The 25,935-nt window shown below is 43.3% G+C and overlaps 6 non-coding genes across 6 annotated transcripts; all 6 read right to left on the bottom strand.

The window, feature by feature from the left end:
• Window positions 1–265: 265 nt before the first annotated feature.
• Window positions 266–355, bottom strand: TRNAY-GUA (transfer RNA tyrosine (anticodon GUA)). The gene is given in 2 exon segments: window positions 266–301; window positions 319–355. It is a non-coding gene; the product is annotated as a tRNA-Tyr (tRNA).
• A 1,756-nt stretch (window positions 356–2,111) lies between these two features.
• On the bottom strand, window positions 2,112–2,202 carry TRNAY-GUA (transfer RNA tyrosine (anticodon GUA)). The gene is given in 2 exon segments: window positions 2,112–2,147; window positions 2,166–2,202. It is a non-coding gene; the product is annotated as a tRNA-Tyr (tRNA).
• Window positions 2,203–4,882: 2,680 nt separating this feature from the next.
• TRNAY-GUA (transfer RNA tyrosine (anticodon GUA)) lies at window positions 4,883–4,972 on the bottom strand. Its single transcript is given in 2 exon segments — window positions 4,883–4,918; window positions 4,936–4,972. It is a non-coding gene; the product is annotated as a tRNA-Tyr (tRNA).
• A 578-nt stretch (window positions 4,973–5,550) lies between these two features.
• Window positions 5,551–5,640, bottom strand: TRNAY-GUA (transfer RNA tyrosine (anticodon GUA)). The gene is given in 2 exon segments: window positions 5,551–5,586; window positions 5,604–5,640. It is a non-coding gene; the product is annotated as a tRNA-Tyr (tRNA).
• A 3,174-nt stretch (window positions 5,641–8,814) lies between these two features.
• Window positions 8,815–8,896, bottom strand: TRNAL-AAG (transfer RNA leucine (anticodon AAG)). The gene has a single exon. It is a non-coding gene; the product is annotated as a tRNA-Leu (tRNA).
• A 1,573-nt stretch (window positions 8,897–10,469) lies between these two features.
• TRNAL-UAG (transfer RNA leucine (anticodon UAG)) lies at window positions 10,470–10,551 on the bottom strand. The gene has a single exon. It is a non-coding gene; the product is annotated as a tRNA-Leu (tRNA).
• Window positions 10,552–25,935: the final 15,384 nt, after the last annotated feature.

Here is a 25,935-nt window from a genome sequence, read left to right as displayed (position 1 = left end):
AGGGACCACTGTCCCCTTAAGTGGGAGCGATGGTTGGGGGACCAGGGGCTGTTGTTTTTCGCTGAAAGCTGTGGACTTGAGAAGAAGCAAATGTGTTCCTTGGCGACAGTCCACAGGTCGCCGTGAGGGTGGCTCCAGAAGGGCTTTCCTGCCCCTATTCTGTGAGAGTTCGAATACTAACCTGCTCTGCAAGGGTAACTTTGTGCAGCTGGGCGCCCGGGGGTGGCGGCGGCCTTCACGACGGAGCAAAATCGCCAGCTGCACTTCCTTCGAGCCGGAATCGAACCAGCGACCTAAGGATGTCTACATGCTTCGTATCTACAGTCCTCCGCTCTACCAGCTGAGCTATCGAAGGGCGCACACGCGTTCGTGCTGGGTCCTTCCTTTTTGGAGAAATGGCAGAAGCCAAAAGGCTTTAAGAGGCTCCGGGTACAACATACTCTGCGTTGGCTGGAAGTCCTTTGGCAAAGAGCCGTGCACACGCCTGGGATCCGTGGTGGCCAGGCATCCCGGAGAAGCGATTTTCAGAATCTGAGCCCAGGCCGCCACTTGTTGACTCATTTTCTCTCCCTTGGGCTCGTTCTTCAGAGAAAACAGGACAGCAGCCCTCCGTGGCCAGAAAACTGGAAAGGGGGTGAGGAGAAGGGGGCGTTACTGAAACCCAAATGGATGCGTGGGTGAGGTGGGAGCCGGCTTGCGGAGGAAAGCAGAGGATCCTACCACCTAGGTAGAATCCGCTGAGGGGCCCTCGAGGAGTGTCTGAGCGTCGCCCCCAGCCCTTACCCAAACCCATATCTGCCCTCTGGTGCTGGGAAGTCATCACCCCCTCCACTTAACCTCGACCTGACCCTGTTGCTACCACGAGCTGGGCTCACTTTTCCTCACGGTGAGTCTTCCTGGGAAGTGATGGGGAAAGGATGTCGGGCTAGGCGGGGAGACCACACCTTTAGGTACCCAGAAGCTTGGTCATGCTGCGGCCAGTCTGGGGACTTGGCTCCCCTTCTCTGCCCACAGTCCCGGATTCCTTTGGCAAGAGACGGCTGCTCCCTGATGTAGCTCCAGATTCTGTGGGCTTCCTGGACAGGCACAGGAGATGAAGGGAGGACCAGAGCACCCCGCTTGGACCTCTTGCCTTTGCTCCGCGTCTTTGACAAACGTTTAAGATCCCGTCTGGTGCGAGCCTGCCACCCCGACAGTGCTTGGTCACTCACCCACCCAGGTCATGTGGCACGGAAGTATGGCAAGCCACACCCAAGTGTGGCCTCCAGTGCCAGTGTGGCCACTCCTGATCCAAATACCCGCAGGTTTTCACCTGCAAGGACGAGGTCCATGTTCTCGAAGGTCTCCTACTGCTCGTTGTAAGTTCCTAGACAGGAGGAGTGGGGTCATGGTGGGGCTCACTCTGGAGTGTCCAAGTCAACAGAGTACACCTCCCAACTATGGGCACACTCTCATTCTGTTATATCCCCAAATATCAAAGCTAGTTCCCCCAAACCTGGTAACCTTCTCTCCCTCTCTGGAGAGTGAGGAAGAGAGAGAGCTAGAGAGAGAAAGAGAAAGTTGGAAAGAGAGAGATGGACAGAGAAACACAGAGACAATCGTTGGGCTAGACAGAAGAGAAAAGCTATGGACCATTCTAGGACTAGGCAGAGTAGGAAAGGGAAATTGAATGGGAGGATTTTCAAGAAGAATGCCTTGGTTGTCCCTGACCCATGTGATGGCAGGGGTGCTTGTCGGGCTCCAGGGCTTGTGGTGGGTAGCTCCTCTGTGGTCACTTATCTGTCACGGATCTGTCCATGTTGAGTAAGTGATAGCGGCAGAGCTAGTGCAGCTTTCACTGGGGAGAGATACATGAATAAAAGTTTAAAGGGTTTGGGAGGTTGAGGGGGTGGCTAACTAGCCTACTAAGGCAGGAGCAAAGGGGTGTTGTTAGGCTGAGGGGCATTTTCCCATGGATTTCAGGAAGGAGAGGTAGGTAATTGGCTTCAGAAGGGCTTTGTCCTGTGAAAATGGAGGTGATCTACTGATGAAAGGGCCAAGGCCAATATACAGGGAAGAGGTAGAGGGCGCTAGCGGTCTTCGTGATGGATAAAAAATGAAACCCAAGCACTTCCTTCGAGCCGGAATCGAACCAGCGACCTAAGGATATCTATATTCATGAAATACTACAGTCCTCCGCTCTACCAGCTGAGCTATCGAAGGGTGCACGACTAAGTACTTCCGCTGACAAGTACTGGGTCTTTCTTTTTGCAGAAATGAAGGTGGTGAAGAAAATGGAGCCTCACTGCTTCTTAAAGAATAGTATGGGCCTCCATGGGTGCTCCTTCCCCCTTTCCATCTGTCTCATTCTCCACCCCCATTTCTAGTTCTGTATCTCCTCTACGTGTTACTGACTTCAGAGAGGGGCCTCGGTGCCCACCTAGATCTAGTCTTACTTTTCCGTGCAGTGAGGCTTCCTGGGAAGTGATGCAGAAAGGATGTTGATTGGGCTAGCCCAGTCTGGGACCTTGGTTCCCCTCCTTTGCCCACAGACCCGGATTCCTTTGGCAGAGGCGACTGCTCCCTGAAGTAGCTCAAGATTCTGTGGGCTTCCTGGATAGGCACAGGAGACGAAGGGAGGAGCCAGAGCACCCTGCTGTCCGACTTGGACCTCTTGCCCTCACCTGGAGTCTTTGAAAAACCTTTCAGATCCTATTTGGTGTGGGCTCTCCTCCCCAACAGTGCATGGTCGCCCACCCAGCACAGGTAGAACAGAGGTGTAGCAAGCCACACCCAAGTCACCTGCCCTCCAATGCCTGTGTCACCACCCCTGATCGAAAAGACCCACAGGTCTGCTCCTGTGAGGATGAGGGCCATGTCCACGGAGGTCCCCTACTGCTCACTGTGAGGCTCCAAATAGGAGAATTTGACTGTGCTGGGGCTCACCCTAGAGTATGCAAGTCATCACAGTCCATCTCCCAGCTATGGGTACTCCCCTGCCCCTGCTACATCCCCAAAACATCAAAGTTAGTTCCCCCAAACCTGAGAACCTCCAATTCCCATGGAGAGGGGGAGGGAGAGGAGGTAGGGGTGTCTGTGGACACATCCAATGAAAGCACTAGAATCTCCTTTTGGTCCCTGCTCGCTGGTCTCTGCAGAAGATGACATTTGAGGTTGGGGACTCTTTGTGGCCACAGAGCAATAAAACCTTTCTCCTGAAGGTCTCCTGTGGGACAGCAGTGGCACCACCCCCATGGAGACACCACAGCCTTGGGCTCAGCCCCTTTTAGTCAGCAGTGGGACATGGGAAGACCTGGGGCAGCTCATCTGGAGAGGAAAATGTGTGGGGAAATGCAGTCTGAATGCAGAGGCAGAACCTGAACTGAAAAGGAGTTTGTGGGCTTAGGGGTCAGGGGAGGCCAGCAGCTGGGCCCCGGGACTGCAGAGTCAGAGGCCCATCACGGTTGTATGGACAGTTCTCTTTCCCATGCTTCCCAAACATATCTCCCACCTTCAGAAGTTTCCCTCCCACAGAGGGAAAAGAGCAAGGGCCACACCTTGGCTTTCCTGTCTGCACCCACAAGCCTTGACAACCCTCCCCCAACCACCACCACCTCTTCAGCCTGGCTCATTGGGGATGGATGGAGGTTGGTGGGAAGGCCCAGCCCATGTAGCCTTAGGGCCCAGCCCTTAAGTAAGCCAGCTGGTCAGAAAGCACAGACCAGTGGCCTGTGTAAGGAAGACAGTTGGTATACCCCTCCAGATCACACATCCAGCCATCAAACCCTGGCCCCTTCTGCTCGCTGCCTTCAGCCACCATTATCTGCTCTCCCCTCCACCCCCACTTTTCCTACTCTCAGGGCTCTCTCAACTCTAAATCTTTCCTTTTGCTCACAAACTCTGCTCCTTTCTCTTTATCTCCCCCTCCCCTTGCAGTCAATCACCCTTGGTCTCTCTCTGTCTCTGTCTTTATCTCCATCTCTATTTCTATGTCTTCCATCAGAAGCAGCAGGAGAATCCATGCACATGTTTTCCTCACCATTATACAGAGCAGGAGCAATCATTAGTCTTTCAGAAGGAACCCAAAGCTTCCTATAGCAACCAGAAAAGCTGTGAAATTTCAAGGAATTTCAAGTTTTCCCATGGCCTCAGCCTAGTTCTCTGATAGGAGACTTGAATCGGGCCTCTGAAGTTTTCATTACAACTTCAGGCCTTCTCCCCCATCCTGAGAGCCCTGGTGTCTTTTGCAGCTGCCAATGCCAGTGGCTCTCAATGCAGGTGTACAGTTGGCAGTGGCTTGGTAAATCTCAGAGTGGCAGTCCTGTCCCACAGTATATAAAACGAATAGTGATGGAGGTTTTCTGTCTCCCTATGTCTATATATTTATGGATTATTCGAAAGAAACACAAAAAGAGAGAACAAATGTGAGAATGAGGGAGAAAGGTAAAGAGAGAGAGTCAGAGAGAAAGTTGGAGAAATGGACAAGGACACACAGAGATTGCAGTTGGGCTAGACAGAAGAGAGAAGCAAGGGACCACCCTAGGACTAGGCCGAGTAGGAAAGAGAAATTTAATGGGAGGATTTTCAAGAAGAACACCTTCACTGCCCATGACCCATTCATGGCCAAGTGCTTGTCTGGCTCCAGGGCTTGTGGTGGGCAGGTACTGTGTGGCTGGGTCTATCCATGTTGAATAAGTGGTAGTAGCTGAGCAGGTGCTGCTGTCCCTGGGGAGAGGTGGGTGAATAAATGTTTTAAGGGCTTGGGGGGGGGTGGTCAACAGGGTGCCTTGTTGGGGCAGTCTCCTAAGGCAGGAGAAAAGGGGTGTTTGGGGCTGGGGGGCATATGTCAGTGGACACATTTCACTAGTGGCCCTCATGATGGGGCAAAAGTAACTAAGGCACTTCCTTTGAGCTGGAATCGAACCAGCGACCTAAGGATGTCCACATTTATCAGGTCTACAGTCCTCTGCTCTACCAGCTGAGCTATCAAAGGGTGCACATCTATGCTTTCCACTGACAAGCACTGGGTCCTTTGTTTTTGCAAAAATGAGAGGGACTAAGGAACGGGAACCTCACTGCTCCTCAAAGGAGCACCACCTCTAAGCGCCTCCTTCCATCCCACCCACTAGGAAACTGAGTGGGAGGATTTTCAAGAAGAATGTCTTGGTTTTCCATGAACTATGAGATGGCCCATGTGCTTGTTGGGCTCCAGGGCTTTCAGTGGGCAGCTCCTGTGTGGACATGTGTTTGTCAGGAATCTGTCCACGTTGAGCAAAGTGGTAGTGGGAGAGGAGGCACTTGTCTCCCCAGGAAGAGGTGCGTGAATAAAAGCTTAAAGGACTTGGGATGTTGAAGGAGTTGGGGCAATCTACTCAGGTTGCTTTTGGATGAAGGGCATGTGTCCTTGGATTTGGGGAAGGAACAAGTGACTCCGGAAGGGCTTTGTTGGCTTTGTCCAGTAAGAATGAAGATACTCTTGTAGTGCACGGGCAGGGGCCAATTTGCAGGGCAGAAGCACTAGGTGCCAGGAGGTGGTGGCATTTATGATGAGGCAAAAGCAAGTGCGGCACTTCCTTCGAGCCGGAGTCGAACCAGCGACCTAAGGATGTCCACATGTAGTAGACCTACAGTCCTCCGCTCTACCAGCTGAGCTATCGAAGGGTGCACATGGGCTCATGCTGGGTCCTTCCTTTTTGCAGAAAGGACAGAGGCCAACACACTGGATGACCCTGGGTACATCAAGCCTCTGGTTAGTTGCAAGCTCTCTTGTCAAAGAGAGATGTACATGCCAGCTCCGTGGCTGTCAGGCACCCGAGGTGGCTATTTTCAGAATGTCTGAGCCTGGACAGTCACTCGTTGACTCATTTTCTCTCCCCTGCTCCTTTCTACACGGAGTGGTGGGATACCGGCCATCCTAGGTCTGAAACCCTGTAAGAGGTGAGGATAAAGGGGGCGTCAGCCAAATGGAAGCGTGGGTTGGTTGGTGGCGGGCTTGCGGAGGAATAGAGAGCAGAAGAAAGCATCCTGCAGGGTCGATGAAGGCTTTTTGAGGAGAATCACCGCCTCTAACCGCCTCTCCCCATCCCACTCAACTCCCGCCCCAGGTTCTGTACTCACCTCGCCTCAACACTCACTCCAGACAGGGACTGCGCTGCTCACCTAGACGTAGTCTGACTTTTTGCACTCATGACGCTTCCTGGGAAGGGATGGAGAAAGTGATGTTCGGTTCCGCGGTGACGACCACGCCAGTCGGCACTCTTCTGCTCTGCCCGCTGAGGCCAATCTAGGGATTTGGATCTTCTTTTCTGCCCACAGACCCGAAATTTTTGTCAGTAGCTATTTCTCCAACATCTATCTCCCACTTCCTGCACCCTTCAGTTTCCTTGCTTCAGCCCTCTTTATTTTTCCCACCATCTTCCTACTACCAGATGTATTTCTGATCCCTTTTTGATCCCTAAGTTCGTGCTTTTCTCTTAAACTTTCCCCCTTCTGATATAGCTGTATCTGTTTCTCATTTTCTTTCTGTCTCTCAGGGTGTCTAGCCCTCTTGGTCTGATTTTTCTCTGTAACTTCCCCCACCCCCCCCCACTGTTTTCTTCTTTGTTTCTATGTCTATTTCTCTTGCTTTTTGTCTCTGTTATTTTTTTTTTCTGTCTTTCTCTATTTCTATATCTCTATGTCAGAATTTGCAGTATATTTGTTTCTAATTCTCCAAGTTTCACCACTCATTACACTTTCAGATGAAACTAACACTTTCTGGGTGCAATGAGAGCAGCGTATAGAGTAACAGACATTTGTCTAAAATGCAGGCTGAGACAAGCCAGTGGGAAAATAAAGGAAGAGTTCCAAAAGTTCAGGATAGTTATCCAGGGTGTGTTTATAATTATGCATGCTCAGATTCTCTTGGACTTTTATTGCAAGTCTGTTTTACTCCCAGGTTTGAAGAAATCTTTAATGGCAAACAAAGAAATTTTGCTAGGATGATGCCTGGATTTAATTATTAACAAAATGGTACAATGGTTCACCAAATGTAACAAAATGTATTATACCAATGCAATTTGTCATTAGAAGGGAAAATATTGGAAGAAGAGCAGTGAGAGCATATATATGAGAACTTTCTTTACATCGTGCTCAGTTTTCTTTTACATAAAACCGCCTCCAAACAGAAAACAGTATTAATTGAAAAATTCATGAATTGATTTTGTCCATGTATATCCATTTACATGTATACAGCTACTAGAAAGAATGTTCTTGGGTAAGCAGTAAAGGATGGCTTCTAGGGTGCAGTTAGAGGGGATGATCTTAGCTAGTATCTTAGCTAGGTCATCCACAGTAACAGGAGGAATAAAAGTCCTCAGATGCCTGTAGATGGGTACCTTGTAGTACCGTGCATGCTGACATTCTCCTGTGAATGCTTCCGTTTCCTCAGTGAAATAGAAAGCTGAGAGTGAGAATGGATGCTGAGGTATTGCTATTTTAAAGACATTATAGAAGGAATGAAAGATTAACCTTTAAGAATGGTACAGTGAAGCGACTGAGAAAAATAGTAAGATTATTATGCAGATGCCCTTGAGATCATTGTCATGAATTTAAATTGAGACCATTTGAACATTTCTGGGTTTCTCTTCATTCTAGTTCAGCTCAGTGAGTGCAGGGGTGCAATGTTTATGTTAAACAAAGATTGCGATTTTGTTATGTGAGTTTTCTAAGCAAAAGAGGAACAATCATATGCAGACTCTTATATTGAGAATTCAGCCAGGAACTGGAAACTTCTTTTGATGTTTCTTTTAAGGACATGGGCCATCTTTGTTCCTTCACCACCTCCCGAAGGTGCTCTCTCCTTTGCTTAAGGGTGCTCTCTCCTGCAAAATGGGCCTCTCCAAAGACACTGAGAAAGGTGTAACATTTTAATTCAACCTGGATTGCAATGGACATCAAATTCCATCCATACACTCTCCTGGACCCCTGAAATGTGGGCAAAGATCCAAAGTTCACTGTATTCACAGTTCAAGAGGTGAAAATGTCTAACAGGCATTCAGATTCTGGGTTAAAACATTTTCGGACTTTTTGAAAGCAAGCTGTAGGGGCAGTGAGCTAATTTTCCAAGTTAGTTGTCCAAGATCCTTGATTCAAGTCTACAAGAATTTAAACACCTCCCTCCTCCGGTGGACATTGCCTTTTTGTTGAGTCACACTCCAGACATACTCCCTCAGACCCTCCCTGTTCTTCTCCCTTCCTGGTAGAGAAAGATGCAGAGTCTGCATCAGGAGACCAGAAATGGGGCTTGGGCGTGGGAAGGCAGATGCGTCCCAGAGCAAACAGACCAATGGAGAGCTGAGGACCTGAGGAACTAACTCTAAAGTCACCACTGTACTCTGACGACAGTATGGACCCAACGGCTACGCCCTGCACTTTTGCCAAAAGAGTTGCCTCTTGAATTTCGGTTTTACACTGCCCGCGAAGCCTCTGTGAATTTCCCTCTGTGAAAATGTAGGGGAAAAAAAGGGGGCGACACCACTCCCCCTTTCCCCTATCCTTTTATCAGTCCCTTGTGGAATGTGACAGCTTCCTCTTCCGGAGTTGCGTTTGCACCTAAAGCTTCCGTTTTAAGGTCTTAAAACTTGTTTCCGATGACCCCTATCCCCTTGGTGAAATTCATCTTTGAAGACTAATCAAAACGTCACTAATTAGCAAAACTTTCATGCCAGAAAACGGATTTGACTAGTTTTAACTGAACCTCGCTGCCACACGCTCAGTCTCTCACCTCTAACCCAGTAGGTGGAATATTTGTCTCATTTTAGATCTCAGTCTTCTGCAACTGGCAAAAATTTTCCTTGGCAGCGGTGGGATTCGAACCCACGCCCCCGAAGAGACTGGAGCCTTAATCCAGCGCCTTAGACCGCTCGGCCACGCTACCAGATTCACTACTCTTTCTGATAGTACTTTCTTTACATCTCAATTTTGCTTTATACAAAGTGTTCTCGAAGTCCTAACTTCAAACGTCAAGAGCAAGGGGTTCAGGGCACAGCGGACACTTATTGCAAAAGTTTACTCGCCTCGTTGGCTCTGAATTTTTCATCTTCCACCCAGGAAGGGGAAGAATTTAGTGAATGAATAAATGGGTAATGCATGAATTAAATCTGTACCACACACTAGGCTGTGGGCCTTCTGCAGTGTTACTATGTTTTATTCCTTGCGGCTTCCTCAGTCTGCCAGAAATCTCTTACAAAGATAAACGAAGGCTGTTGCTAATTAAAGCTACGAAAATCTTCAACGAACATGACATCCAATGGCGTTTTTAGAGCAGTTGCAAATGCTCCAGCGCCTATTTGGAATCTAACCAACAACCTAAAGATGCCAACAGAATTCTATAACTCCCCCTATTTCCACCAGCTGAGACATCAAAGAATGCACACATGTGGCTCTGCTGAATTATTTCTTTAGAAAAGAAGCTTCTTATATTTTTTCTCCAGAAAACAATCAGCTGACTGATTAATATGAAAATTCATATGGAACTGTCCAAACTATCACTTGCCTGGAGAATTCCATGGACAGAGGAGCCTGGTGGGCTCTAGTCCATGGGGTCTCAAATAGACAGGACTGAGCAACTAACACTTTCACTTCATTTTCAGAAGCTGACTAGAGTAACAAGTCAGATGGACAAATTTATTGCTTGCCTTCAATAGTCCAGTCATCTCCACCTACTAAAATGAACCAATGACTCCTCAAAGGCTTAAGGAAGAGGAGATGCCTGGATTCAAATCTGAGTGCAGTAGGTGCCAAACCATGCCCAATGCACCCTTTGGGAACCAAAAGTGTTGCATATTGGGCAGGAAAGGCACTGCCCTCTAGGGTCAGAAAGTGAGAGTGTTCCTTAAAGAGCTCAAATTCTGATTGTGAACCCATCCTAGGACACTATGTGCTAGGTAGGGTCAGAGTACTCTTCCTTGGGTGACTCAAGCCTTGGAATTAAATCACTTGCCTGAGCTGATGGGGCTTCCCTGGTGGCACAGATGGTAAACTGAGGAGCAATTGCCTCCTTCGATGATTCTCTTCCAGCTTAACCCATCTTCTTTACTGGCCTGACTTTACCATCCTTGCCTGGAAGGGAAGGAAAGAGAAAGGGTGAGTGAGGGAGTGGGTGCTGTTTAAGTGAGGAGAGCAGCAGATAAATAGAGATCATCCTGTAGGGAACAGTAGGGATCCCAGAGGCAGTCAGTAGCAGAAACTGCACAGGGACATTCTGCAACTGCCCGAAGTTTGCTGGCTTAGCAGCAAATGATGAGACCATCTGACTTCACTCCCTGCTCCCCTCGCTGGGGCAGCCCGTTGTGGGGCACGTGCACTTTCAAGGTAATTTCAAGGTTCTCCACCTCTCTTCTCTCAACTTGAAAAAGCCTCAGCTTAAATGCTTTCCCTTTGGCAAGTCCTTATCCGGTCCTGTAGTGAGGACGTGGGTCGTGAACATTCACGATCAAGAAACAAAACCTTGGCAGCGGTGGGATTCGAACCCACGCCTCCAGAGAGACTGGAGCCTAAATCCAGCGCCTTAGACCGCTCGGCCACGCTACCGTACCCACATCAGGTATCCCCCTACACTCGCTAGTTATACCTTTCTGCCTTTTTTTTTCCCCCAGCGTTGTCCTCTACTCTGTGACCCCAAATCTTGATTCTAGATATCACCAGAGGACACTAAGAAAGTTCTCTGCTCTACTAGAACTCGAACCTGTATCCACCCAACCCAAATAGCTTTTCTCACTCGAGGAAGTAAAAGGGAAATAACTTCAAAGCCAAGTATCGCTCCGGAAGCGCAGCTCTTAGAGTGTGGACTGAAACAGCCTCCCGAAGGTGGGTCACATGAGCTTCTGCTTTGCGTCCAGTAAGCGCTCAAAAACTATTTGTTGATTGGACAAAAAGTGATTAGTATCCGTATCATTTGGGGATACTGGCGGTGGAGGAGTAAGAATGAGCAAAGCTGCCTTTCCCTGTCAGCTCCGCGTGCCTGGACTTCAATTTTTTGCTAAATTTTGAGTTCGATACTTTTCGATTCTGAAGCTAGGAGAGCAGTATTGAGTCTCCAGGAGGCATGGATAGGGCCTGCGTTAAAGGATTAAAATAAACAAAAAACAAAACGAAACAAACCCATAGTTCCCTTTGCTCTTAGTGGCCGAGAGCCCAAAAAGCCGACGCCAATCAATGCCCGCTGCCTAGTGTCAGCCCAAGCAGAATCTTCCCAACTCAGCCTGTTGCAAGAGAAGGCTGTCTTTTAGGTGGGATCGGTTCCTGCTTCCAGGGAGCCTTCAGTCCCTTTCTTTGGAACATATATTTCTGCGTCTCCCAGAGAGGTCCTGTCTCCCCTGCGCAGTTGTAGCCATGCAGCGGTTATTACCACTGGCGACTGCGGAAGGAGAAGCCAGAGAAGCCCTTCTCCAAGGACTGAGGCAGGATTCTGAGCCCAGGCTGGTACTCTGCGTGCTCCCGCACCTCATCCTACCCGGAACCCCGAGCCTGCAGGCCTACGGAGAGGAGCCTGAGAACCGAGTCGGAAAGAGAGAAAATTAGCATTACACTGTCACTCCTCTTGACACACAGAAGAGTTGCCACACACATCAGTTTTCCAAACGTTTGAGCATCTGTTTAGAGTCCACACACTTGAGTCTCCGTGTTCCCTATGCGGAAAGGAACTCTTGCTTTTTCCTCACAACAAATTGGAAATAACAGAACGGCCAGATGCTGCTATCTCTTTCGCTAGTGTGTGGCTGTAGCAGAATTATTTCACAATTACTGCCTAGACTTGGAGGTGGTGGTGGGGTCGGGGAATAGGTGACAGCAAAAGGCTGGGTGGTGGGATTGGGGGATGTTTGGACCGATTTTCTGCCTTCTAAGAAAGTAGAAATTGTGGCTCCTTGATGACATCGGATCACACCCTCCATTTAATAACATTAAATAAGCTATTTGGGGAGCACATTTCCACCAAGAGCTTTAAATGGGGAGGTTATATATGTTCATGTTCTGTGCCTCCCTCTCTCTTGCAAATATACAGTCTATGTTAGGGAAGAAGCACCCAGACCTGGCTCACTTCCTTAAGAACAGACACTTGTCACTGTCTCTTAATTTCCCCCAAGAGAAAAGAAAATTAATCCTATGGTAGTGTTGGGGGTTCCCTGGACATATAAAGGGGATTTTCCCAGAGCCTCCTGTAAAATTCTGTGGTCTTTGTTGTAGGTGGAATTTTGTCCCTCCAAAAGGTTATATAGAAGTCCTAATCCCCAGTGCCCCAATATGTGACCTTATTTGGAAACAAGATATTTACAGAAGTAACCAAGTTAAAATGAAGTTATTAGTGTGGGCATTAATCCAATATGGCTGGTGTCCTTATACGAAGGGGAAATTTGGGCATAGAGACAGAGATCTCTTCTTGAAATCCCGTAAGTTTTAACGTAAAAGTGAAGGGAGCAGGGATTGGAGGAAGACTGCTAACTCAGATCCTCTGTGGGATCTCTGTCAATGAACCACAATGCATTTTCAAGGGTTAAAGAGGTAGGCATATTGGGGCCAGAGCTCCCTGCTGCTGTGGAGAGAGACATCACTGGAGAGGGGCATCTTGAGCACTGACTCTCAAATGTAGCAGGCATCACAGTCACCTGAGGGCTTATTAAAAAGACAAATTGTTGGACTCAGCTCTTGGAATTTCTGATTTAGAAGACCAAGAGCCCAAGAATTTATATTTCTAACAGGTTTTTAGGTGATGCAAATGCTACTGATCCAGGGACCATGCTTTGAGAACCATTGATTGCAGCAGAGATCAGTTTTGTAGAATTTTTGAATTCCAGCAGAAATGAGGAAGGTGAACTAAAGGAGTTAAAGATCTGCAGATGTCTTGAAAACAGTGTGCAGGGAAGAGATGGTGCTCAGTGTGGTGGCAGTGGGGGAAAAATGAGAAGCCTTAGATATAAAGATCTGTAGATGTCTCTAAAGCAATGTGCAGGGAAGAGGTGTGTGCTCAGTGTGGTGGCAGTGGGGGAAAAAAATGAGAAGCCTTAGATATAAAGATCTGTAGATGTCTCAAAAGCAATGTGCGGGGAAGAGATGTGTGCTCAGTGTGGTGGCAGTGGGGGAAAAAATGAGAAGCCTTAGATATAAAGATATGTAGATGTCTTGAAAGCAATGTGCAGGGAAGAAATATGTGCTCAGTATGGTGGCGGGGGCGGGGGGGGGATTGAGAAGTCTTAGATATAAATGAGAGGGAAAAGCAGAAAACCTTGGCAAAATAGTAAAGACAACTGTTAAGGACAAGGAAAAGGTCTTTCCAATACTAAGGAACAGTACCGACCACTTTATGACCCATAAGACATGAATAGACTGTGAACCCAAGGATGCCCAGGACTAGAAACACTGGAGATCTCAGATGAACTACACAAAAATGAAATCAAATTGTGCTATCTTCTGAGGTCTCTGGCCAAGTGTATTTGTTTTGCTGGGCATGACAGGTGAGTACGCAGGCAAAACTAGGAGAAATGGGCCACATGGACAGCTCTTCACATGTTCAAATTAATCAAATGAGATCATCCTGGAAACTCAATACCAGGGATCTTTCTCATCTGTGGAAGAACCTCCGAGATTTGAAATCTAGAAAGTCTGAAGTCCATGAACAATGAACCTGCAAGATCTTGGTCCAAGAGCAGGGAATCTCAACTACCTTGATCTTCTAAGTCCAAATGTGTTTTTTATTATGTCAGTTTTACAGGCTTCAACAAGGTGGCGTGCACACCCTTGTCAGTGGTGTGCAAAATACCTGTGTTCTGCTTTGAATCATGGAGACCTAAGAATGTCTTCCAGGACACGAATCCTACAGTCCTCCATTCTGTCAGCAGAGTGACTGAAGTTTGTGTGGACTGAAAAAATGTACAACGTGGGAGATGTGAGTTAAGTTTTATCTAGGGAGACTATAGCTCAGCAAAGTGTCTCAGATAGCTCTGAGGAACTATCTGCTCTGAAGAGGGAGGGAAGTGTGAGGTGTGTAGTGTCTCTCAGTTGTGTCTGACTCTTCGTGATCCCATGGACTATAACCCGCCAGTCTTCTCTGCCCATGGGGTTCTCCAGGCAAGAATACTGGAGTGGGTTGCCATTCCCTTCACCAGGGGATAGGGGAAGTCAGTATTCTCTATGATTTGAGTGAAGGGGGATATGCTCAGTCAAGCACACATTTTGGCAGAGGCCTACTGCTAATCACAAGGAGAAAATGTTTCTGTTAATGATTTTAGTGCTTTTCCAAATGTGAGAAGATCCAAGAATTTGAGCTCATAAAATCTTCTCCTGAAAATAACTACCTGAATACCCTGTTCTGCCAGTTTTTCCTAGAGCACAGAGTGCCTCATTCCTGTTCTCCACCCTGAGCTCCTTTCAGGATGTGTTGAAGGTCAGTGACTGCAGCAGCTAGTGACTTAATCCTTGTAGAGGCAGAAGGCAAATGGCAATTTTTAGTTGACATATGCATAGTAAACTTTATTCAAAATTTCTTTTTTAGGACTCTATCCAGTCACCTCTCAATACCACATATTGGTTACTGTGCTCATAAAATCTTCAATGATCTCACTGAATATTTTGTCCACTTGTTTAACTCTTACTGAGAGAGATTTGTTCAAATATCCAGTCATGATTGTGTGTTTCTCTATTTCTATTTCTTCTCTCAGTTCTGTCCACTTTTGTTTCTTACCTCTGAAGATGTGTTATTAGATACATAGAAATTCAAGATTATTGTGGGAGAGCTTAAACAGAATTTATTTTTAGGGAAGTTTTAAGTCCACAGCAAAAGTGAGTAAAAAGTACATAGAGTTCCCATATACCTCCTGCCCCTACATGCACAGCCTTCTCCACCATCAACATTCTACACTAGGGTGGTGTAGGATGGTACATTTGTTACAAGCAGTGAATCACACTGATACATCATTGTCACCCCCAGCCATGGTTTACATTTGGGGTCACTCTATTTTTTTAATTTTTAATTTTGTATTGGGTATAGTAGATTAGCAATGTTGTGATGGTTTCAGGTGAACAGTGACGGGACTCAGCCATACACATTTGCATGGAGCCTTTCTCCCCCAAACTCTACATTAGGGATCACTCTTGGTGTTATAAATTCTATGGTTTCTGACAGATGTATGGCATATATCCACCATATCAAATAGAACAGTTTCACTGCCCTAAAAGTCTTCTGTCCTCTGACTATTCATCCCTCTCTCCCCACAACCCTTAGCAACCAATGATCATTTTGTCGTGTCCATAGTTTTGCCTTTTTCTCAGAACATCACGTAGTTGGAATCATATAATATGTAGCCTTTCAGATGGGCTTCTTTCACTTGCTGCTGCTGCTGCTGCTAAGTCGCTTCAGTCGTGTCCGACTCTGTGCGACCCCAGAGACGGCAGCCCACCAGGCTCCACCACCCTGGGATTCTCCAGGCAAGAACACTGGAGTGGGTTGCCACTGCCTTCTCCAGTGCATGAAAGTGAAACAGAAGTCGCTCAGTCGTGTGCGACTCTTCGCTACCCCATGGACTGCAGCCTACCAGGCTCCTCCGTCCATGGGATTTTCCAGGCAAGAGTACTGGAGTGGGGTGCCATGGCCTTCTTTCACTTAGTAAAATGCATTTGAGTGTTTTGTCTTAGCTCAGGCTGCCATACAACATACCATAGATTGGGTGACTTGAACAACAGAATTTTATTTACTCACAGTTATGGAGGCTAGAAGTCTAGAGTGCTAGGATGGTTGGATTCTGATGCAAGCTATCTTCCTGGCTTGCAGTCAAGCATTTTGTCCTCACATGGTACAGAGTGAGAAAGAAAGTTAGCTTTTTGGCATCTCTTCTAAGAAGGGCACTAATCCCAGCATGAGGGTTCCATCTTCATGATGTCATCTAACCCTACGTACCCCCAAAAGACCCATCTCCAAATACCATTACACTGGAGGTTAGTGTTTCAACATGAATTTGGGGGAAACATAGGCATTCAGTTCATAATATTTCTGCCAGGTCTTTTCATGACTTGATAGCTCATGCCTATAGGTCTTAGTGCTAAATAATAGTTCATTGTATGAATGTACCAAAAGGTACCAAAAGGAATGTTGTGCTTTGTATAGAATTGACCCTTTAATAATAAAATATTCCTCAATATCTCATATAGTATTTCTCACCGTAAAGAATCTGTTATCTGATACTGAGGTAGCTACATCAACTTTTTAAAAAAATTTTCATAGTATGTCTTTTCCATTTTTTACTTTTAACATATCTATATGATGGAAATAATTTTCATATATTGAGGTATAGGCACATTATTCTAGCTTATACACAATTTGGCTTGAACTTTATGCTAACTAGAACAGTCTATCTTATGACCTGTCAAACATGGGTTGTACATCTGCTTTAACCATTAAAGAAAAGAATAGACTTTTAAGTCAAAATGGGGTAACTGTGGTTTAGGCACTCAAAATGGAGCTGGGTGGCCATTGTGGATATGATTTCAGGCATGTTCCTGAATCTAAGAACTTGAATTTTACTGTTGTTGTTGTTCGCTTGTTTTAACTGTATGGGACTCAAAGACTACACCAGCTGTTCTCAAAATAGCATCTGCTAGCAGCAATCAGCCCGTAATGGAAGAATTGCAAACATGTCCTTGTAGGTGGATTGGTAAATATTTACTACACATGATACTGGGAGTGAATGTTCTCCCTTAACACAGAGACACACACACTCATTGGTGTTAGTTACACATTTTGTCTACATTATATGAATATTTGTATACTATGTGTAATCATTTAGAAATATTTTTTGACATCTAATGTAGAAAGTAATAAAATAGTATGATTCTAACTCTACAATAGTCCTTCCTAAGATATTAATAGCATGAATAAAATTAATTTATTAAAATTAAACTCATAGAATTTTACTTTTTTGTGAAATATGACTTTCATAGTTCACTGATTTTAAGAAGAAATTAGTTGACAAAAAAACTGACAGTTTCAGAGTTCTAAGAGTTACAAGTTTTTCAAATTACAAAAATTTCAAGTAATACTTGGTTTAAAATTACAGGGAGCAGTAAGAGGATTTTGGGGAATATGGATTTTCAATGATTTTTTCACACTGTAACTGATTCTTTTAATTTTTCCTTAGTGAGCTAATTTCAGAATTTGGATTGAAACTAAATACTGAATTTATTTTAGCAACTTTAAAGTTTTATTTTAGAATGTATCATATATTCTATCAGAATTGTGAATTAGGAAGATTGATTAATTGGGGATTTGAGATAAGATTCCTGGACATTGAGAAAACCCCAGAAGTGTAATCTAGATTACCGTCCATCTTGCTGTCCTGTACTCAAACTCAACAGTCAAGGTAAAATATTGTAGATTGGAAAGTATTGATTTTCATAGTTTTTGCTTTGATTGTCATAAAATTTATAGAATGACCAAGCTTGTCATCAGCTTCTAGCAGCTGACCTCACAAGTATCAGATCAGATTCAGATCAGTCACTCAGTTGTGTCCGACTCTTTTCGACCCCATGAATCACAGCACGCCAGGCCTCCCTGTCCATCATCAACTCCCAGAGTTCACTCAGACTCACGTCCATCGAGCCAGTGATGTCATCCAGCCATCTCATCCTCATAGGTGAAGAAAAAGATACATGGAATTCACTATCCATTTTATTTTATTCTTGTTTTAGGTGGTGATACTTCTTTACAACAAAACATTGATTTAAAATAAAATAACTTTCAGTGTTTTAAACTAATTTAAGTATGCTAATATCTCTGATTAGCCATTTTGGAATCTTTTTTCAAGCGAAATATTTCTAAGGTGATTTAACCTCCTTGTGTATATTTGACTTGAGTTACACTTTTCAGCGTTTACTCTGGTTTGTCCCCAAACCACCTCCATTTAGAATGATTTGATCAAGTAGTCGAATCAGTGTTATAAAAATAAGTCTTCACTGAATTCTTGCTAAAATTACAAAACTTTCAAAAGTGTAGTCTGTCTACTGTAGTTTCATTTATCAGACTTTATGATGATTTTGAGATTTAGTTTTTAATATCATCTAGCAACCTAGGAAATAAGTACATATGGTTGCTTATACCTTTTTTTTTTCAAGTTTTCAGTGTTTTATTTCTACCCTTAATAACAGACATAAACATTTTGCTCTGAATTATGGTTAACTCATGATACAGAGTTTCTCAAGTTTTTTTTTTTTTTCTTTTTCTGCAGCTAGCTTCTGACCACACCTTCTATACCGTAACATATGTACACTTCATAATAACTTATTTAACTTTGGAACCCAGTAGTTTAACAGTCAAGTGTAGCATTCAACTTCTTATAATTAAACATTTAATTGGTTTGTAACATTTAAAGCATAGTTTGCCAATTTAAAGCTTTTATGACTTAATAAGTGTAATGGTAAACTTATGTGAAAATGGATTCAGAGTTTTCTTTTGGAGTATGTTGAAATATCAAGATTATGTTTATTGGCTTTAAATTGATTTCTTGAAAATTAAAGATCTTAAAGTTTAGAGACATAATACTAGTTGGAATATGTGCTTTGCATCCTTTTGAACAAAAGATCTATTAAAACATGGTCTGAGGTTTAGAGGAGAGAGAAACATTGGAAGGCTTCTATTTAATGTTAAGGAACTTGTCTCACTTTGAGAGATGGGGCCAATTACTAGTAGTCATTTAGGAAGGGTCAGGCCTGTGTCTGTATGGCTCTGTTTTTAATCTCTGTAGAATGACCTTCACTTCAAAATAGGTTGTAAATGAAAAGTGCATTTGTATGCAAAACATGAAAAACAAACTTGGTTATGTCATTAGGTATAACTGAATTTGTTATATAAGAAAAAAGCCAGGTGTATAGATTTTGTTTGATAAGTAGTACATACCTGAGAAGTAGGTTTGATAAATTTGTGATATTCTGAAGGATTTCAAAGCACTTTTGAAAGCTTGAGAGTAATGTTACTGATTCTTAAGTATAATGGCATTTTCTTGATGTAGGTATGTATAAGTGTACTCCTAACCTTGAAAAGGCATGGTTAATAGATATTCTTATGAGTAGGAGAATCTAAGAGTGTTCATATAACTCATACATGCTTAAACTTGTCTTGGCAAAGAGTTTTTCCTTCTTCAGATTAAAACAGTACTTGAGTTAACAAACTGGCGTTATCTGTTGAACACAGGTGGCCCTTCTTGGTCTCTTACAAAGAGGAAATAAACTCAAAGCGACTCTAAAAAGATAGAATGTAAGGGAGATAAAATTTAGATATGAGGAGCTTCCTGTTACTTTTGCTTACTTTAGGTTACCAACCCAGTGAGAAGTAAAAAAATCGGTAGAACTTAATAGTATTTAGTCTGTAGGCTGCCCTGCTCCTGTGTGTGTGCTCAGTGCTCAATGTTGTCTGACTGTGCGACCCCGGGGACTGCAGCCTGCCAGACTGCTCTGTCCATGGAGGTTTCCAGGCAAGAATAATGGAGTGGGATGCCAATTTCTACTTTCCAGGCAGGAGGCCCAACAAAATAGACAAAATCTTTGCCCGCAGAGATCTTATGTTCTGATAACAAACTCTTCCTTAGTTTACAACTGTGCTCCCTTCATGGTTTTCTTGAATTATGAGTGGGATTTGGCATGTGTGATGTTTTCTACACTTTGCTTAAAAGCTGTGATTAGAGCTTTACTATTTTTAACAAGAGAGAAGGAAGAGGAGGTTTTCTATAACTGGACAAAAACTGGAATATGAAAAGAGGAGTAGGAAGAGGGAAATAGTGTTGTACCTAAGATTAAAATGTGAGCCAAAGATAAAAAAAAAAAGAGAGAGAGATTCCTATATTAGGCATGTGAGAAGCTGGGGAAAACACCATTTACTGTCCAGTCTTGGATAGAGGAGTTCTTGGACAGAAGAATGGGAGAAAAGATGGAATAGTGGGAGAAGGGTAAACAGGGCTTTTAACAAGTCTGGTTTAAGTAACTTGGGATGTTCCTATAAAATATATGTTATTTGTGTTTGGAAAAGATCCTTTTCCTTTTCTTTTGTGAACATAGTTGAAAGATTAGTGGTTGGCCAGTAGTGTTTGACAGAGAAGGCAATGGCACCCCACTCCAGTACTCTTGTCTGGAAAATCCCATGGACAGAGGAGCCTGGTAGGCTGCAGTCCATGGGGTCTCTGAGAGTCAGACACAACTGAGCGACTTCACTTTCACTTTTCACTTTCATGCATTGGAGAAGGAAATGGCAACCCACTCCAGTGTTCTTGCCTGGAGAATCCCAGGGATGGGGGAGCCTGCTGGGCTGCCGTCTATGGGGTCGCACAGAGTCGGACATGACTGAGGTGACTTAGCAGTAGCAGCAGCAATCCTTGTTTAACAAACACCTTTATTTCTTGCCAGATCCAATCCTAAACCTTGACAAACAACTTACATAACTTTGAAGTTTTTGCCTATGTAAGCTTCTCCCATTTGTAAGCCACTGCAACACAGTTCAAGAGCTTATTGAATCTGTGTCTCCTGGGTTATAGTCTTTGGTTTGGCACAGATCAAACTCTTTTCTATTTCTGTTGTTTATTGATTATTTCTGTTAACACATGTATTTATATTTAAAATGTTTTCTATAAATAGCGTAGAGTTAGATCTAATTTTACTAAATCTAGCAATTTTTGATTTTAAGAACAGTGTTTATTTCACTTATGTTAAATGTAATTTCTGAAATAGAGGAGATTAAGTCTCCTGATTGCTATTTTCTTTCTATTATTCCCATCAATACTTTTTAAAAATAACTATTGAGATATGATTTATATACCTAAATTCATCCTTGTACGTGTACAATTCAATGACTATTTTAGTAAATTTATCAAGTTGTACAACCACCATTATAATCAAAGTTTAAAACATTTGTATTATCCTACAATAAGATCCCTCTTTATCTTTTCTTTGTATCTTATTCCTTGTTAACCAAGAATTCTAGGAACAGAGACCTGATTGAGACCAAAAAAAAAAAAAATGCTTTTTTGAGGGTTTGTTAAGAGAGCAGCCCAGGAGGCACAAATTCAAGGAAACACTTGAATTGTGTTCCATTGGATTACAAAATGAGGAAAGCTTACAAAGGCAAAAAAACATTAGTTGTTTGTCAAGGATTAGAAGAAGTAAGGGTGCTTATTTCATAAGGATTGATTGGGGTTTGAAATGATAACGCAGTTGTGAAATGGGTGGGAACACTTTGAAACTACAAGCTTGTAGCAAGAACTTGCTATCAAATGTTGTTTTGAAATTGACTAGTGATGTCCTTGAGTTTGATACAGGTCAGAAAGTTCAAGCTCTCACCTCTTTAGTTTATTCTTAAGTATTTTGTTGTTGTTATTGCTGTTGTGAATGGGATTGTTTTCTTAATTTCCTATTTGCATAGTTATTGTGTACAGAAATGCAACTGATTTTTGCATGTTGACTTTATATCCTGAAACTATACTGAGTTCACTTATTAGTTCTAACAGGTTTTTTTGGTTGTTGCTCAGTAGTTTGGATTTTTTGCATATATAACCATGTCATCTCTATACAGAGATGATTTTACTTCTTTCCAATTTGGATGCTTTTTATTTCTTTTTCTTGTCTAATTGCTCTGACTAGGACTTCCTGTACTGTGTTAAATAGAAGTGGTGAGAGTGGGCATTCTTGCCTTGTATCAGATCTCTGAGGGAAAGATTTCAGGTTTCCCCCATTAATTATGGTTTGTTAGCTGTGGAATTTTCATATATGACCTTTGTTGTGTCGAGATAAGTCCTTTCTATACCTATTTTAGTAAGAGTATTTTTTTTTTTTATCATGAATGGATGTTGAATTTTGGCAAATGCTTTTTTTGCATCTAGAGATGGTCATGGAGAAGGGAATGGCGACCCACTCCAATTACTGCCTAGAAAATTCCATGAACAGAGCAGCCTGGAGGGCTACAGTCTATAGTGTCCTAAAGAGTTGGACTGGAGGAGGAAATGGCAACCCACTCCAGTATTCTTGCCTGGAGAATCCCATGGACAGAGGAGCCTGGTAGGCTACAGTCTATGGGGTTGCAAGAGTCAGACAGCGACTAAGCATAGCACAGAGGTGGTCATGTGGCTTTCTTCTTTTCCTGTTAATATAGTTTATCACGTTGATTGATTCACACATGTTGAATCATCTCTGCATCCCAGAGATAAATCCTACCTGGTCATTGTGATGATCCTTTTAATATACTGTTAAATTCAATTTGCTAGCATTTTGCATTGATAGTGGCCTGTAATTTTCCTTTCTTGTACTATCTTTGTCTGTTGTTGGTATCTGCATGATACTGGCTCCATAAAATGAGATTGAAAGTGTTCCTTGTTTTCCTAACGTATGTATTCAACCCTGCTGCTGCTGCAGCTAAGTTACTTTAGTTGTGTCCGACTCTGTGCGACCCCATAGACGGCAGCCCACCAGGCTCCTCCATCCATGGGGTTTTCCAGGCAAGAGTACTAGAGTGGGGTGCCATTGCCTTCTCTGGTATTCAACCCTACTAGGGCAAATTTCCTATGAGAAATGCCTGACTTTCCTTCACAGTCCTAATGTGTGATGCCAAACCCTCAGGAAGACGTACTTTCCACTGAACAAATGTGTAGGAAACAAAGGTTGCCCTGTTAGGCAAATAAGTTTTTTAGGTGGGGCTTCTCTCACTGAAAAGTGTGTCTGCTTGAGGGTCTGAAATTATGAATTAGACTGAGAAAGGAGGTCAGACATTTTTCAAAGGAAATCTGCCCCAGTAGGGCTAAATGTACATGCCACATTAAACGGATTTCACCCTTTTTGTTATAAACATTATCTTATATATTCTCAGTCTCAATAGGTAACCATATGTTTATTTTTAGGTAACTTCTTCTCTTTTCTGTAAGGATACTCTGTGTGTGTTGGGTGGGTGGGGCATTCATCTCTGTTAGTGTTAGGTACACCATTTAGTGACCATATAAAATGAGAACTGGCCCCTGAATTCAGACTAGTATCCTGGAATTTAAATTAGATAAGAGCTAGAAGTCTCTTAGAGATTTCCAGTGCTTGTTTTACCAATAATTTCAGGAAGAGGAAACTAAAAGAATCTATTGGGTTCCAGATTTCTGGGGGCAATAATATCCTTTACTCCCTGAACATATCTGTGTAGTAGTTTGCCCTCCATTTCAAGTATTTATTAATACCACTGTGTGCTGGTCACTTTGTTAGGTATTTTGGAAACCCATACAACCTTCCCCTCAAGGAGCTGAGAATACAGTGCATAAAACTGCTTGTTGTTGTTGTTCAGTCGTTAAGTCTTGTCTGACTCTTTGCGACCCCACAAACTACAACACACCAGGCTTCCCTGTCCTTCACTCTCTCCCTGAGTTTGCACAAACCCATATCCATTGAGTCAGTGTTGCCATACAACCATCTCATCCTCTGTTGCCCCCTTCTCCTCCTGCTCTCAATCTTTCCCAGCATCAAGGTCTTTTCCAATGAGTGGTCAAAATATTGGAGCTTCAGCTTCAGCACCAGCCCTTCCAATGAATATTCAGGGTTCATTTCTTTAGGATTGACTGGTTTGATTTCCTTGTAGTCCAAAGGACTCTTAAGAGTCTTCTCTAGCACCAGTTTGAAAGCATCATTTCTTTGGTGATCAGCCTTCTTTATGGTCCAACTCTCACATCCATACATGACTACTGGAAAAACCATAGCTTTCACTGTACAGACCTTTGTTGGCAAAGTATGTCTCTCTTTTTAATACACTGTCTAAATTTGTCATAGCTTTTCTTAAAGCAAATGTCTTTTAATTTCATGGCTGCAGTCACCATCCACATTGATTTTGGAGACCAAGAAAATGAAATCTGACACTGTTTCCACATTTTCCCCATCTATCTGCCATGAAGTAATAGGATCAGATGCTATGACCTTCATTTTTTGAATGTTGAGTTTTAAGCCAGCCTTTTCATTCTCCTTTTTCACACTCATCAAGGCTCTTTACTTCCTCTTCGCTTTCTGCCATTAGGGTGGTGTCATCTGCATATCTGAGGTTATTGATATTTCTCCCGACAATCTTGATTCCAGCTTGTGCTTCTTCCAGCCCAGCGTTTCTCCCCATGTACTCTGCATATAAGTTAAATAAACAGGATGACAATATACAGCCTTGACATACTCCTTTCCCAGTTTGGAACCAGTCTGTTGTTCCATGTCCAGTTCTAACAGTTGCCTCTTGACTTGTGTACAGGTTTTTCAGAAGGCAGATCAGGTGGTCTGGTATTCTCATATCATTAAGAATATTCCACATTTTGTTGTGATCCACACAGTCAACGGCTATAGAGTAGTCAATGAAGCAGAAGTACATGGTTTTTTCGGGGGGGGAGGATTCCCCTGCTTTTTCTGTGATACAGCTTATGTTAGCAATTTGATTTCTGGTTCCTCTGCCTTTTCTAAATCCAGCTTGTACGTCTGAAAGTTCTCGGTTCACATATTGCTGATAGTGTACTAAAACTGCTGATGGTATGCTAACACACTGAATTCTAAAAACAAGATAAAGCACTTTATAATTAAGTGTAATAGAATCTCCTTCCCTTTTTCTTTTCCATCTCTTTCAGTTCTTTCTTTGTATCTTTTGTAGCATTTCCAAAAGGTGGACATAGACATAGATAGGAAAACAGAATTTAGAAGTAACTCTGGAAGATTAAAAAAATAAAAGGGTGCATTCTTTCAACAATATATCATATAAGATGAAGAAATTCGGGAAAGACAGAACAGTCTGATAATTTCATAACTGATTGAGTGTAGTTGAATGAGTAATGGCACTCTGGATGCTTACTTCTGGGTGCTAGGGAGCACCTCCATTACATGTGTCCTGTTCAAAATCCTGAGAGAGAGAGTGAAGAAGAAGGAATAGCAAAGATGAAAAAGGTTCATAGGTTTCAGAGGGGAAACGAGAGGAAATCTACTTGGTAAAAAAGCAAAGATACTGTGAATTAGAACATTGAGATCATCTTTCCAGGATAAGTAGTGTTTGACAGGTATGGAGAAATGGAAAATCATTCTAGTTGAAGAAATAATTAACAAATGATCACAACTGGAAAAGGTGTGAGTTATATTTGGGGAATTATAAGTAGACCAAGCTGACTGGAGCAGAGATCTGTATATGTGGCCAACATATAACTGCCATTTGATAAATATTGATCCAAATATTAGAAGATAAAAGTTATAATGTAGAAACATGTATTAATACCTTCAGTGTTATTTGGTCCAACTAAGTCGCTTCAGTCGTATCCAGCTCTGCGCGACCCCATAGACAGCAGCCCACCAGGTTCCATCCCTGGGATTCTCCAGGCAAGAACACTGGAGTGGGTTGCCATTTCCTTCTCCAATGCATGAAAGTGAAAAGTGAAAGTGAAGTCACTCAGTCGTGACTGACTCTTAGTGACCCCATGGACTGCAGCCTACCTGGCTCCTCCGTCCATGGGATTTTCCAGGCAAGAGTACTGGAGTGGGGTGCCATTGCCTTTTCCGTCAGTGTTATTTTAAGTTGAAAATAATTTTTCCTTAAATAGAAGGGAGAATTGCTGTAAAAATTCAGGGAAGTCTCATAGATTCTAAGAGGGAATACAGTGAGGCCTCTGGAGTGAGTCATAACTAGGGACTTGGAAGGTACACAAGGCTTCCTTTTTTACTATCACTGCTCTCTTTTTTGTGCTTTCTCTCCCTTAGGCCCTTTCTAGAGTAATGCATTCTCTGCTTCTCAGTCCATGTGGTAGAATATGATTGATGTTATAGCTCCTACCACTCTAATCTCCTTTCTGGTAATTATGGGCTAATTAAATTGGACCAACCTCCTTGAGGAAAAATGATAAAAATATTGGATAAGATTTTACCAAATCTTTGTAAAAGCATCAAAGTACTAATATAATAACAAGAAACAAA

The sequence above is a fragment of the Bos javanicus genome, chromosome 10, assembly GCF_032452875.1.
Source record: "Bos javanicus breed banteng chromosome 10, ARS-OSU_banteng_1.0, whole genome shotgun sequence".
Classification (NCBI taxonomy): Eukaryota; Metazoa; Chordata; class Mammalia; order Artiodactyla; family Bovidae; genus Bos; species Bos javanicus.
The sequence above is the reverse complement of the archived record's forward strand: the minus strand, read 5'-3'. Positions and strand labels throughout refer to the sequence as shown.